The sequence below is a fragment of the Anomaloglossus baeobatrachus genome, chromosome 12 (assembly GCF_048569485.1).
Source record: "Anomaloglossus baeobatrachus isolate aAnoBae1 chromosome 12, aAnoBae1.hap1, whole genome shotgun sequence".
Lineage (NCBI taxonomy): Eukaryota > Metazoa > Chordata > Amphibia > Anura > Aromobatidae > Anomaloglossus > Anomaloglossus baeobatrachus.
In genome coordinates, this window is record NC_134364.1 from 106,441,232 (window position 1) to 106,455,168 (window position 13,937).

The 13,937-nt window shown below is 43.5% G+C and overlaps 1 pseudogene; it reads left to right on the plus strand.

Moving 5' to 3' along the window:
- Nucleotides 1–13,937, plus strand: part of LOC142257635 (olfactory receptor 13D1-like) — a 35,536-nt pseudogene continuing 21,599 nt past the window's right edge.

The window sequence follows — 13,937 nt, forward strand, 5'->3', positions numbered from 1 at the left end:
ATGGAAGAGCTGGCCTCGCAGGTCCGACGCATGGACGAAGACCTCACCCGGATCCTCGCCGCACTCCAGCTACCGATGAGAGCCAAGTCCCAGGAGAAGATCCAGCTCGCCGACAGCCCGGAGTATGTCACTTGGATACAGCGGAGATAGATAGCGGGGGAGGCAGCAGGGTGAGCGGGCGCAGACTGGGCCCCTCAGCCGCAGCGACCGGTCCCTCGGGGACACAGGGGCGTGGGTCACCTACCCGCTCCTCCAACTCTGTCTCCACCTCGTGTCTCCGCATGGCCGCCTCCACTTCTGCCATGTCGGCCATCCATTCTTCCACGAGGGACTGCACTTGGGCCTGCAGATGGCTGCACATTTGTGTGGTCCGGACCTCCACCCACGCCGTTGTTCCTGGCGTGGGCTCTGGGGTTTCAGCAGTGCCGGACGGATGGGACATCTTGCGCAGCAGTGTTCCAGGAACCAAATGTTTGCAGAGTCCTGGCGTCCCCGCTTTTATGGCCTCGGTTACATTAGGCAGGTTTTCACCCGCCCCCCCTTGGTTCTCTTCAGCACTTCCGCTTGTTGGGGGCGGGGCTTTGCTTTCGCGCCTTCCCTGCTCGGGGAAGACGCTCGAGCGGGAAATCTTCGCGCCAAAGATGGCGGCGCTTCAAAATTTTCGGCCGGACACCGCCGGCGGAGACCACACGGCGCACTTCTATTGGTAAGTAGATGGGTTCAATCCTGTTTGTGACGCCAAGCTGTCGCGGGCGGCGGGGCGCTGCGCTTGCTAACGCTCGGGTCCGGCGCTGCTGCTGCTGCTCGGTGGCTCGAGCGGTGGGACGGATCCGGGGACTCGAGCGGCGCTCCTCACCCGTGAGTGAAAAGGGGTGGTTTGTTTGGGGGATTTTGTCCATGTTGCCACACACGGGTTGTGGTGAAGATGGGCACCACCGCTGCTGGTGACGAGGATCCCGGGAGCGATGTTAGGGAGCAGCTGGGATCTTGATTTCCCCCTCCGTGGGTAGGGGTTGTTGGTCCCGGTGGTGTGACGGGGAGGCAGGGTTGGTGAGGTGTAGGGTTGCAGGGACAGCGCGGCGCCGGATGGCACGGGTGTACTCACTCAGCAAGAGATGCACAAAGTCTCCGGTAAACCAAATGGCTGGATGGACGGGTCAGGAAGCCGGCTGCAGTGTCTCTCCCCGGACAGGTGATGGTGGCTGTCTCTCCCTGCACCTTTGTGTACTGAGTTGACTCCAATGGCTTCCCAACGGTAGTCCGCTCCCCAGTGTATAGATACCGGAGGAGCCCGTTTTGCCTGCAGGCGCTGGCCCTTGGACTTCTAGCCAGTGACGGTGGCTGTATGTCCTCATGGTGTGAGCGGTTGCCTTCAATCGGGACTTGGTTGTTAGGGAACCCCGGGGGTTCCTGTCACATTCAGATTTGACTATTGACGGCGGCTCCAAGCCTGGTTGGGGTCCGATGGCCCTGCCTGGGTGTGCTTAGCTTCACACCATTCCCCGGTCCGGTACCGGTGGGCCACCGCCCAGCCCCGGTCCTTACGGCTCTGCGAAGTTCCACCAATTCCTGCAGACGGCCACCACCATCTGCCAACCTTGCTGTCAGTGCCTGGGCTCCTACCCAGACACCTGCAGTACGTGACCTCTCTCTGTCACCTCCTGAACTGAACTCCTCCAAACTCCAACTCAACTGACTGCTTTTCCCGCCTCCAGCCTGTGAACTCCTCGGTGGGTGGGGCCAACCACCTGGCTCCGCCCCACCTTGTGTGGACATCAGGCCCTGGAGGGAGGCAACAAGGGTTATGTGTCTGACTAATGTAACTGTCCGGGGGTGGGGGTGTGTGTGTGTTTTGTCTGTGGCTACCTGGCTAGTCGAGGGCACCACAGTGGCACCTGGTGCCGCAGGGGTGCTACACCAGACTCTGCAATGTGAACAGAGTCTGAAGTTACCATGACACCTACTGAGTGAGGAGCAGAACACTGCATGATATTGGAGGATGAGGAAGAAGAAGTAGAGGAAGAAGAAGCAGAGAAAGAAGTCCTCCCACCCACCAGAGTGAGTCGGCCGTCCAGACACCCACCACGCCCTGCAGTCAACTGGAGCCACATAAGATGCAGTCCCCTGCCCCCTGTCACTGGTTTTTTGATGAAAATGGCTGATAAATTAGATATGCTGGACTACAGTCATTTTACAGCCCTAAACTTGGGCTACCCATTGATTGTATGGGCTTCGTTATTTGGGGTCAAGTTCACCAGCTGAACCCAACTTTTTTTTCACGTCTGTGCTGGTTCGGGCAATCCAAACATCCTCTGTTTCGCTCATCACTATTCCCAATAATTTTGACTTGATTTCTATTTTATTATGCGCTTTACCCTGTATTTGAGTGGAAACTACAAAGTTAATAAAATCTGTTTGAAAAGTATTTTGTTTTACGGTTATCAAGAGATTTACTGTAATGAAGCCAAGGGATCTGATCCCATGGTATGGAGAATGACTGAGAGACTAATCAGCTGAGAGCATATATCTATATAAGCTATAGGCTTTACCACTACTATTTCTAAGAGCAGAAAAAAATTAACTCCATAATCTAACACTACCAATTTTTTTCAGAAATGTAAGTATCCAGGGATATCAACGACAGAATAATTTGGCTCCAAACATTGAATTATGAATTATTATTGCTCAGTAAATGGCCCATATAATATAATTTTGTAGAATAGAAATATATCATGTTCATGTCCACAATCTCCTCCAGCATCTTCTCTACGATGGAGAATGACCAAAAGCCTCTTAATTGTCCACAGATTCAGGATATCACAATAATAATGGCAGAATGATGAATGAAAAATCTTGATATGTTTTTATTAAGCTTGTTCGGATAAATGAAGCAAAAAGTGCAAATATTCAAATGCTTAAATTGTTACTATGCATTTATGTATCCTCTCATATGCTTTTACTTTGTGAACCTTTCCCCCAGAGAATAGAGAAGAAAAGCTCAAAATTTTATTTTCATTGTAGTAAAATAGCTAACAGTTTCACATGAAAACAAAACCCCAAAAATCAAATTGCCTGAAAAAGAGAGGGAGTGTGGGGGGTATTAGAAAGGAAGGGAAGACCGGAGAAGTAATAGGGAGCGAGGGAAGAGTGGAAGTAGTGAAGGAAGGAATAAAGAGGAAAGGAAGGAAGGTTGGAAGGATGGAAAAAAGTAAGAGGAAAGAAAGCAAGGAAAAAAGGGAAAGAAGGCAGGAAAAAATTAAGAGAAAAGGAAGGCAGTAAAATACTAAGAGGAAAGGAAGGCAAGAAAAAAGTAAGAGAAAAGGAAGGCAGGAAAATACTAAGAAGAAAGGAAGGCAGGAAAATACTAAGAGGAAAGGAAGGCAGGAAAATAGTAAGAGGAATGGAAGGCAGGAAAATACTAAGAGGAAAGGAAGGCAGGAAAATACTAAAAGGAAAGGAAGGCAGGAAAATACTAAAAGGAAAGGAAGGCAGGAAAATAGTAAAAGGAGAGGAAGGCAGGAAAATAGTAAGAGGAATGGAAGGCAGGAAAATAGTAAGAGGAGAGGAAGGCAGGAAAATAGTAAAAGGAAAGGAAGGCAGGAAAATAGTAAGAGGAATGGAAGGCAAGAAAATACCAAGAGGAAAGGAAGGCAGGAAAATAGTAAAAGGAAACGAAGGCAAGAAAATACTAAGAGGAAAGGAAGGCAGGAAAATACTAAGAGGAAAGGAAGGCAGGAAAATACCAGGAGGAAAGGAAGGCAGGAAAATAGTAAAAGGAAAGGAAGGCAGGAAAATAGTAAGAGGAAAGGAAGGCAAGAAAAAAGTAAGAGGAAAGGAAGGCAAGAAAATACTAAGAGGAAAGGAAGGCAAGAAAATACTAAGAGGAAAGGAAAGCAAGAAAAAAGTAAGAGGAATGGAAGGCAGGAAAATACTAAGAGGAAAGAAAGGCAGGAAAATAGTAAGAGGAAAGGAAAGCAGGAAAATACTAAGAGAAAAGGAAGGCAGGAAAATACCAAGAGGAAAGAAAGGCAGGAAAATACTAAGAGGAAAGGAAGGCAAGAAAAAAGTAAGAGGAAGGGAAGGCAAGAAAATAGCAAGAGGAAAGGAAGGCAGGAAAATACCAAGAGAAAAGGAAGGCAGGAAAATAGCAAGAGGAAAGGAAGGCAGGGAAATACTAAGAGGAAAGGAAGGCAGGAAAATAGTAAGAGGAAAGGAAGGCAGGAAAATAGTAAGAGGAAAGGAAGGCAGGAAAATACTAAGAGGAAAGAAAGGCAGGAAATACCAAGAGGAAAGAAAGGCAGGAAAATACTAAGAGAAAAGAAAGGCAGGGAAATACCAAGAGGAAATGAAGTCAGGAAAATACTAAGAGGAAAGGAAGGCAAGAAAATACCAAGAGGAAAGGAAGGCCGGAAAATACTAAGAGGAAAGAAAGGCAGGAAAATACCAAGAGGAAAGGAAGGCAGGAAAATAGTAAAAGGAAAAGAAGGCAGGAAAATAGTAAGAGGAAAGGAAGGCAAGAAAAAGTAAGAGGAAAGGAAGGCAAGAAAATACTAAGAGGAAAGGAAGACAAGAAAAAAGTAAGAGGAATGGAAGGCAGGACAATACTAAGAGGAAAGGAAGGCAGGAAAATAGTAAGAGCAAAGGAAAGCAGGAAAATACTAAGAGGAAAGGAAGGCAGGAAAAAAGTAAGAGGAAAGGAAGGCAGGAAAATACCAATAGGAAAGGAAGGCAGGAAAATAGTAAAAGGAAAGGAAGGCAGGAACATAGTAAGAGGAAAGGAAGGCAAGAAAAAAGTAAGAGGAAGGGAAGGCAAGAAAATAGCAAGAGGAAAGGAAGGCAGGAAAATACCAAGAGGAAAGGAAGGCAGGAAAATACCAAGAGGAAAGGAAGGCAGGAAAATACCAAGAGGAAAGGAATGCAGGAAAATACCAAGAAGAAAGGAAGGCAGGAAAATACCAAGAGGAAAGGAAGGCAAGAAAAAAGTAAGAGGAAAGGAAGACTGGAAAATACTAAGAGGAAAGGAAGGCAGGAAAATACTAAGAGGAAAGGAAGGCAGGGGAAATACTAAGAGGAAAGGAAGGCAGGAAAATAGTAAGAGGAAAATGCTAAGAGGAAAGGAAGGCAAGAAAAAAGTAAGAGGAAAGGAAGGCAAGAAAAAAGTAAGAGTAAAGGAAGACCGGCAAATACTAAGAGGAAGGCCAGAAAAAGGTAAGAGTAAAGGAAGGCAGGAAAAAAGTGAAAGGGAGGCAGGAAAAAAGAAAGGAAAAAAGGAAAGGCAGGAAGAAAGAAAGGAAAAAGGGAAGGAAGGTATTGGTTTGGAGTAAGGAAGAAAGGCTGGCTAGAATGAAGGAAGGAATATACGATGGGGATTAGGAGGAAGAGGGAGGAAGGAATTGAAGGATATTGGGTGTAGAGGGGAGAGAGGTAGGAAAGAAGGAAAAATAGAAGGAAGTAAGGAAAGAAAGAAATTTTGCCCATGTTATCCTCAGTCCACACATCTCCAGTGCTGTGTTAATGATTCTACTCAATGTTTAACAAAAAAGCAGGATGTAAATTAATATATTAACTAACCCTATTGTTTGCAAGGGAATCATTACTAATTGCTCAATCAGGTGCGGGACCAAAGGCCAGATCATGTTTCACGTAATGTAATCCGGACACAGATTAGTGCCTGAGAGTAAATGGAGAGAAAGTCTAATGGCGTCTTGTGTATTTCTGCATTAGTTTAGATCCGGCTTAGTTGTATAAAGGTCCAGTCACACTAAGCAACTTACCAGCGATCCCAACAACGATAGGGATCGCTGGTAAGTTGCTAGGAGGTTGCTGGTGAGATGTCACACTGCAACGCTCCAGCGATCCCACCAGCAACCTGACCTGGCAGGGATCGCTGGAGCGTGGCTACACAAGTTGCTGGTGAGCTCACCAGCAACCAGTGACAAGCCCCCAGCGCCGCGTGGAAGATGCTGCGCTTGGTAACTAAGGTAAATATCGGGTAACCAACCCGATATTTACCTTGGTTACCACCGCACGGAGCTACAAGTGCAGAGAGCAGGGAGCAGCGAACACTGAGCGCTGGCTCCCTGCTCTCCTAGTTACAGCACACATCGGGTTAATTACAGGATGTGTGCTGCAGCTACATGTGCACAGAGCAGGGAGCAGCGCACACTGCTTAGCGCTGGCTCCCTGCTCTCCTAGTTACAGCACACATGGGGTTAATTAACCCGATGTGTGCTGCAGCTAAATGTGCACAGAGCAGGGAGCAGCGCACACTGCTTAGCGCTGGCTCCCTGCTCTCCTAGTTACAGCACACATGGGGTTAATTAACCCGATGTGTGCTGCAGCTAAATGTGCACAGAGCAGGGAGCAGCGCACACTGCTTAGCGCTGGCTCCCTGCTCTCCTAGTTACAGCACACATGGGGTTAATTAACCCGATGTGTGCTGCAGCTAAATGTGCACAGAGCAGGGAGCAGCGCACACTGCTTAGCGCTGGCTCCCTGCTCTCCTAGTTACAGCACACATGGGGTTAATTTCCCGATGTGTGCTGTAGCTACATGTGCACACAGCAGGAGCCGCACTGACAGTGAGAGCGGCGGAGGCTGGTATCAAAGGTAAATATCGGGTAACCAAGGACAGGGCTTCTTGGTTACCCGATGTTTACTGTGGTTACCAGCCTCCGCAGAAGCCGGCTCCTGCTGCCTGCACATTTAGTTGTTGCTCTGTCGCTGTCACACACAGCGATCTGTGCTTCACAGCGGGACAGCAACAACTAAAAAATGGCCCAGGACATTCAGCAACAACCAACGACCTCACAGCAGGGGCCAGGTTGTTGCTGGATGTCACACACAGCGACATCACTAGCAACATCACAAAAGTTGTTCGTTAGCAGCGATGTTGCTAGCGATGTTGCTTAGTGTGACGGGGCCTTAAGGCTCTAATAAACAAAGCCTAATTCAATGATTATATTACAACACAGCCAGTCTTAATGATCTGTTCTAAATCTCCAAAATTGTAAAATTGCCTTTAAATAAAAAAATCGTCACCAAAATTTTATGGCAAACATTAATTCTAGTTTTTGTAAATTTATTTTAATAGTATTTTGCTAGAATTGCTTTTGATTGTGTAATAATTTGATTATTAGGACATAAATACGAGGGAATAATGATAGTGTTAAGTGCACTTTACAGTATTTTTTGATAACGTCATTTCTTGCTATATTTTTTTTTTGTTCAGCTAAGAACTATTATATCTTTAATGCTTTACAGTTATTGTAAAAAGTGTTTGTGTTGTATTTTTTAGTATTTAATATTGCCACCTATTTCTAGTTAATTAACAGTTTAACTCACACACATTACATACTTTGTACAAAAAAAAATTTTCATGCCCATATTTTCCCATTAGTTTGATAGTAGTAGTATGTATAGAACTACCAAATGCACGAGAAATAATTCAGAAGTCATTTTATATCATTTTTTTTTCTAAAGTGTTGCATATCCTATATACAGTATATAGATTTTTTTTTAGAAACCTTAAAAATTAAACAAAATAGAAAAGCAAGAAAAGTATAAAAATGATTTAAAAAAACCCCAACATTTTATTATAATCAAATAAAAATTCTGAAATATATTTTTGATGATTGTGACATTTTAGTTTATAATTTTTTGCATGTGTTTTTAGGTCCCTTTATGAAGTCTATCAGAAAAAACAACAAACATGAAAAAAGGCAATTTAAGATCATAGACCAAACGTAATTGTATATAGTTGGCTTTATATTTCCAAATATTTCACAGCAAAAAAAAAAACAAATAATTTATTAAGGTAAGCTTTGATAGAATATTGTATTGAAACCGTATGTCTGGCGTAAGGTATGGACTTCAGCGAGCCTTGACCGGATGGGAGTGTCGTCACCACTCAGCATAGCGACATGTATGACTTTGTGTGTGGTTCTAATAAAATTTTAGAGCTCACATACGTACCTATAGGAGAAGCCCCGCGCTGAGGCAATAATGTATTAGAAGTAGCTCTTTCTTTGTCTCCAAGATAAAGCATTGGCGAAACGCGTCAGGATGTCCCATGGTAAGATACAGTATGTGCTTACTCTAGATGTTTTTGTACACTTGCATGTGATTATCTACTTTGTGTGTTGCGGCATGGCAGGACTCTTATTCCTTGTTATTTTTACTCCATATTCCATTCATTTGGTTATGGCATTACCTTTTTATAAATGGCTTTGATTCCTGACATTCCCCATCACACTACTAAATGTTCATGCATTTTTACCGTCAGTGCAGTGTCACATCTGTCACTCTTGCTATAGACATACTGTCCTGATTCTTTCTTGCCATCCATTTGCTGTACAGCGTGTACAGACTTTGGGTTCAGCTTTTGAGACTTTTTCACTGTATGTTTGGCCAAAGCATTCAATTTTTCAGTCGGATGAACTTTTGAAATAAATTCCATATTTTCTCAATAAAGATATTTTCTATGTAAAAGCATTGTAGTTCCTTGTAGGTTGTATGGTTCACTGTGAACTACATGAGGTTGTGTGATCACATTGGCTCTCTTTTGAGTAGTGATCAAACTCTTAGGTTTATGCCAGCAATTATAACAAAATACCCCAATTTATTTTATTAAAATAACTTTATTAATAATTCACTAAAAAACACCCACAAACTCATTACACAGAAGCATCAAAAAAGCATCAAGTTACCCACTTTACATAGATATTACAATTTTTATTTCAGTTGATGAAAGGCCAGAAACCTTAGAAAACTCTTCCCATCAGATCCCCACTCCAAAGAAAGATATAACATACACTACACTGGTCGCATGAGATCATGCAATGAGACCAAAGGTTGAAGAATGTAAGGAGAAAGGGAGTAAAAGACAGAATTAGTTCTATTTAGTAAGGCGGATCATGTCGAGACTATAATTGTACCATACAAACACACCAACAGATTGAACAAAAAGTCCCTTCATTGGCTTCCACCACCATTGATCAGGGTAAATGATACCTCCGATCCCCCATAGATAAAAAATTCACAGAAAGGCCACTCTTCCTTAAATCAAATGGACATTCATCGGTTACCGCATTTTAGAAACTCATTACATCCGCAGTGGGTACCAGTGAATATCCAAAAACCAGAAGACCCGCACTTTTGTTATGTAGACAATAAATATTCCAACAGATGCAGATGCAATAATTATACCCGATGGTCTAAATTAATTAAAGCCAACCAAGCTGTAGTTATTATTAGTCCAGGAAAAATTGTTAGTCCATGTTAGTAAAACTCAAGCTCTTGATGAACATATCCTGAATATCTCCACTCCAGGAATTTCTTCAGGGAATTAGTAGGATTAGATGTATATATTAGTTTCAGATATCCATAATTTCCCTTTATTTCATTTGGACACAATACAACATGCTTGACCGGCAATAATCAAGAATTCAAGTTTCATTTAGAAAAAGAGGATTCAGGGCACTACTCAGCACTCGATATGTCCAATATAATAACAGTCCTGTACAGAGGCAGAAGTTAGCGCAGCTCCGGGGTGCATATAGTTGCAGAAATAGATGTCATCCAATGTAAAAGATAAAAAATGCACTCACCAGATCTTTTTGCTGTGCTATGTGCGATTTATTCAATCGTGGAGGTTACATGAGTGGAGAGGGCTGGTGGGGGAGGGAGCACACGCCAAGACGTGTCAAACGACGGCCCTATCCAAGTAATCCTTCACCTCGACGCGTTTCCCCCCTTGGTTAATTGAGTGATTGGCTGATCAACTTCTCTTGCTATGGCTGATAGGCTCACAACTTTGGCCTTCGTCTGGATAACCTGCTGCCGGAGGATTTCAGTCACTTTGGAGTAGCACACCATTTTTGCAAAGTCAGTTGCACCTGGAAAGTTAGACTGCCAGTTATATAGGGTTTGGCAGATAATTAAGAAAATTATCACCAGGTGCCAGATTAACACCAATAACTTGCAGGTATCTGAAAATTTTCTCTAATTTTGATCAGTGTTCTTTTACATTTATCTCATTTACATTTTTATTATGTGCTTTTGAAAAAACTAAATTTATGAAATAAGGTTAAAGTGCTGCGAGTTTCCTCATGTAAGGATATAATCACATAGGACTGCACATCATGACCTTACTTATTTAAGAAATTGTGTGTTGTTCTCTAATTTTGATCTCCAGTGTGTGTGTATATAATATATCTAAAATAATCTTTGCACCCAGCTCTAAAGCGGGCTTTACATGCTACGATATATCTAACGAGATGTCGGCGGGGTCACGTCGTAAGTGACGCACATCTGGCATCGTTAGTGATATCGTAGCATGTGATGGCTATAAACGAGCTGAAATACTCACCTTCTCGTTCATCGTTGACACGTCGCTCATTTTCTAAAAATCGAACATCCGGTTGTTCAATGTTCCTGAGGTAGCACACATCACTCCATGTGACACCCTGGGAACGATGAACTGCAGCTTACCTGCTGCTGCCGGCAATGCTGATGGAAGGAGGTGGGCGGGATGTTTACCTCCCGCTCATCTCCGCCCCTCGGCTTCTATTGGGCGGCCGCTGTGTGACGTCGCTGTGACGCCGAATGTCCCTCCCCCTTCAGGAAGTGGATGTTCGCCGCCCACAGCGAGGTCATTTGGAAGGTAAGTGCGTGTGACGGGGGTTACAACATTGTGCGACACGGGCAAGAAATTGCCCGTGCCACACAAACGATGGGGGCGGGTGCGATCGCAAATGCGATCGCACGATTAATTGAAGCATGTAAAGCAGCCTTTAGAGTTTGGGTGAGACATACAGTCCTTAGTTTCACATTCCTAAACTTTTTTATTTTCACTTTTAATAAGGAGATTAAATACTTTCTTATATAAGTAAACAGTGGTCTCTCTCTGCATTACATGAGCAGAGACAGAATACAGACTCTCACAAAAGGACAAATTGGATCCTGCTCTCACAGGAGTGAGCTATATGAAAGCAAAAACAGGAAATAAAGCAGCCATTTCTGGGTAAACCTGAATAGTGAAAAGACAAGATAGGAAAAGAAAGTAATGAAACTTTGAAGAAACTGTACAGTTAGTGCACAATAGGACAGCAGTAAAAAAAGATCAGAGTATTTTGAAAATCAAACAATACACATAAAAATTGATAAGGAGAGAAATGTAGGAGAGTCACTGTCTACGAGGCAGGAGAGTCACTGTCTACGAGGCAGGAGAGTCACTGTCTACAAGGCAGGAGAGTCACTGTCTACGAGGCAGGAGAGTCACTGTCTACGAGGCAGGAGAGTCACTGTCTACGAGGCAGGAGAGTCACTGTCTACGAGGCAGGAGAGTCACTGTCTACGAGGCAGGAGAGTCACTGTCTACAAGGCAGGAAAGTCTCTGTCTATGAGGCCGGGCTGGGGAGGGACACATAACAAGCAGTTGCTTCTTGCATGATCACTATGGTTATCAATGGAACTTTTGTTTCAGGTGTAAATACTAATGGCAATCAAATCAAAGCCTCTCTTAGTTCTTTAATAAAATATTTTTTCCCAAATGCATATTATTTTATAATTTTGTTATTATCTTGTATGTTAATATATTTCTGTTTTCTTAGGGAAAAAAGACATACCAAAGTGATGGATTCTTTTCATCCCACCAAAAAAATGGAGGACAATAACAGTACAATTTTCACAGAATTTGTTTTAGTAGCATTTGAAGATTTTCTCCAATTTCAAATTTTGCTTTTTATTTCCTGCTTATCCGTTTATATTACATGTATCATCGGGAACATGATTATATTTTTGCTTATTCATTTTGAAAATAGTCTTCATACCCTGATGTACTACTTTATTAGCAGATTTTCTATTTTGGAAATCGTTTTTGTTTCTATTATTGTCCCCAAACTTTTAGATATTCTTATTTCTGGTAGAAACCGAATGAGTTTCGGGGCTTGTTTCTTTCAGTTATACTGTGCTCATTCCATGGGTATAGCATAATGTTACCTTCTCACTCTTATGGTTTTCGATAGACATTTTGCCATTACAAACCCATTGCAATATTTGATCATAATGAGTCAATGGTCTACGAAGCTGGCTGTATTCCCATGGGTTGCTGGTTTGGTTACAGCTTTGATTAACACCATCTTCACAGCGTCTTTAAATTTTTGCGTACACAATGTGATTGACCATTTTTTCTGTGACTTGGCTGCTTTACAGAAATTAGTATGTTCTGATCCCTTGGTCAGTAATCTTCTGACTAGAGTTGAGCGCGGTTCGTGGTTGGAGGTTCTCCAGTTCGCAGCTCGAGTGATTTTGGGGGCTGTTCTAGATAGAACTAGAACTCGAGCTTTTTGCTAAACCTCGATAGTTCTAGATACGTTCGAGAACGATTCTAGCAGCAAAAAGACCAGCTAATTCCTAGCTGGCTTTCCGCTGTAATAGTGTAAGCCACTCTGTGACTCACACTATTATGAAATTTCAGTGTATAGTGTGCGGGAACAGCGCATTCAGATCACTGCTGCTGGGATAATGGCGATCGCCATTTTTTTTTTTTTCCTTGTCTTCCTTCCCTAAGCGCGCGCGTGTAGTGGGGAGGGCCAGCATGTCAGCCAATCCCAGACACACACACAGCTAAGTGGACTTTTAGCCAGAGAAGCAACGGCATGTGTGATAGGATGTCCATGTCACATGTCCCTGCATTATAAAACCGGACATTTTCCTCCAGCACACCATTATCTGCCTTCTGCGTCCTTGGTGTCAGTCATCACTGGCGCAGCTCCTATCACCGATACTGCTGTGTACGCTCCATACACAGCGCTGTACAGCATAGGGATAGCACTTTCTATCAGTCCTTTTAAGGGCTCATACCGGCAGGGTCAGAGCCATAGGTGACAGGTCCTGAAAACAGAATTTAACAGCTACAGAAGATGACAGCGTCTGTGTAGCTAAGGTCAGGGATTTCCTCGCTGCATTTCCCCATTAGGAGGGATAGAAAGGCAGGCTTCCTTTCCTCTACCCAGACCCACAACCCTGCCACTGTACCCTCCTGCCCTTGGCACACTCCAACTCATTGTTACTAAGCCATTATACTAGCAAACACTGAGTGAACTTAGTGGCATCCGAAACGTGGCTGTTGCACTTCTGTATCGTCCCACAAGTGCAAAGATATTTGCAGCACCTCTGCCTGCATTGCACACTCAAACTCATTGTTACTAAGCCATTATACTAGCAAACACTGAGTGAACTTAGTGGCATCCTAAACGTGGCTGTTGGACTTCTGTATCGTCCCACAAGTGCAAAGATATTTGCAGCACCTCTGCCTGCATTGCACACTCAAACTCATTGTTACTAAGCCATTATACTAGCAAACACTGAGTGAACTTAGTGGCATCCTAAACGTGGCTGTTGGACTTCTGTATCGTCCCACAAGTGCAAAGATATTTGCAGCACGTCTGCCTGCATTGCACACTCAAACTCATTGTTACTAAGCCATTATACTAGCAAACACTGAGTGAACTTAGTGGCATCCTAAGCGTGGCTGTTGGACTTCTGTATCGTCCCACAAGTGCAAAGATATTTGCAGCACGTCTGCCTGCATTGCACACTCAAACTCATTGTTACTAAGCCATTATACTAGCAAACACTGAGGAAACGTAGTGGCATCCTAAGCGTGGCTGTTGGACTTCTGTATTGTCCCACAAGTGCAAAGATATTTACAGCACGTCTGCCTGCATTGCACACTCCAACTCATTGTAGCTAAGCCATTATACTAGCAAACACTGCTGCCAGTTTAAGGGCCGTAGTTGCATTGTCAGGGATAGTTATTGTTGTTTATTCTTCTGTTAATAAAGATAGACCACCGCTGCAATCTACACCACCTCTCAATTTTTACTACCACATTTTAAGTGCACAATCTTGTCGCAATCAAAATGAGTGGCAAA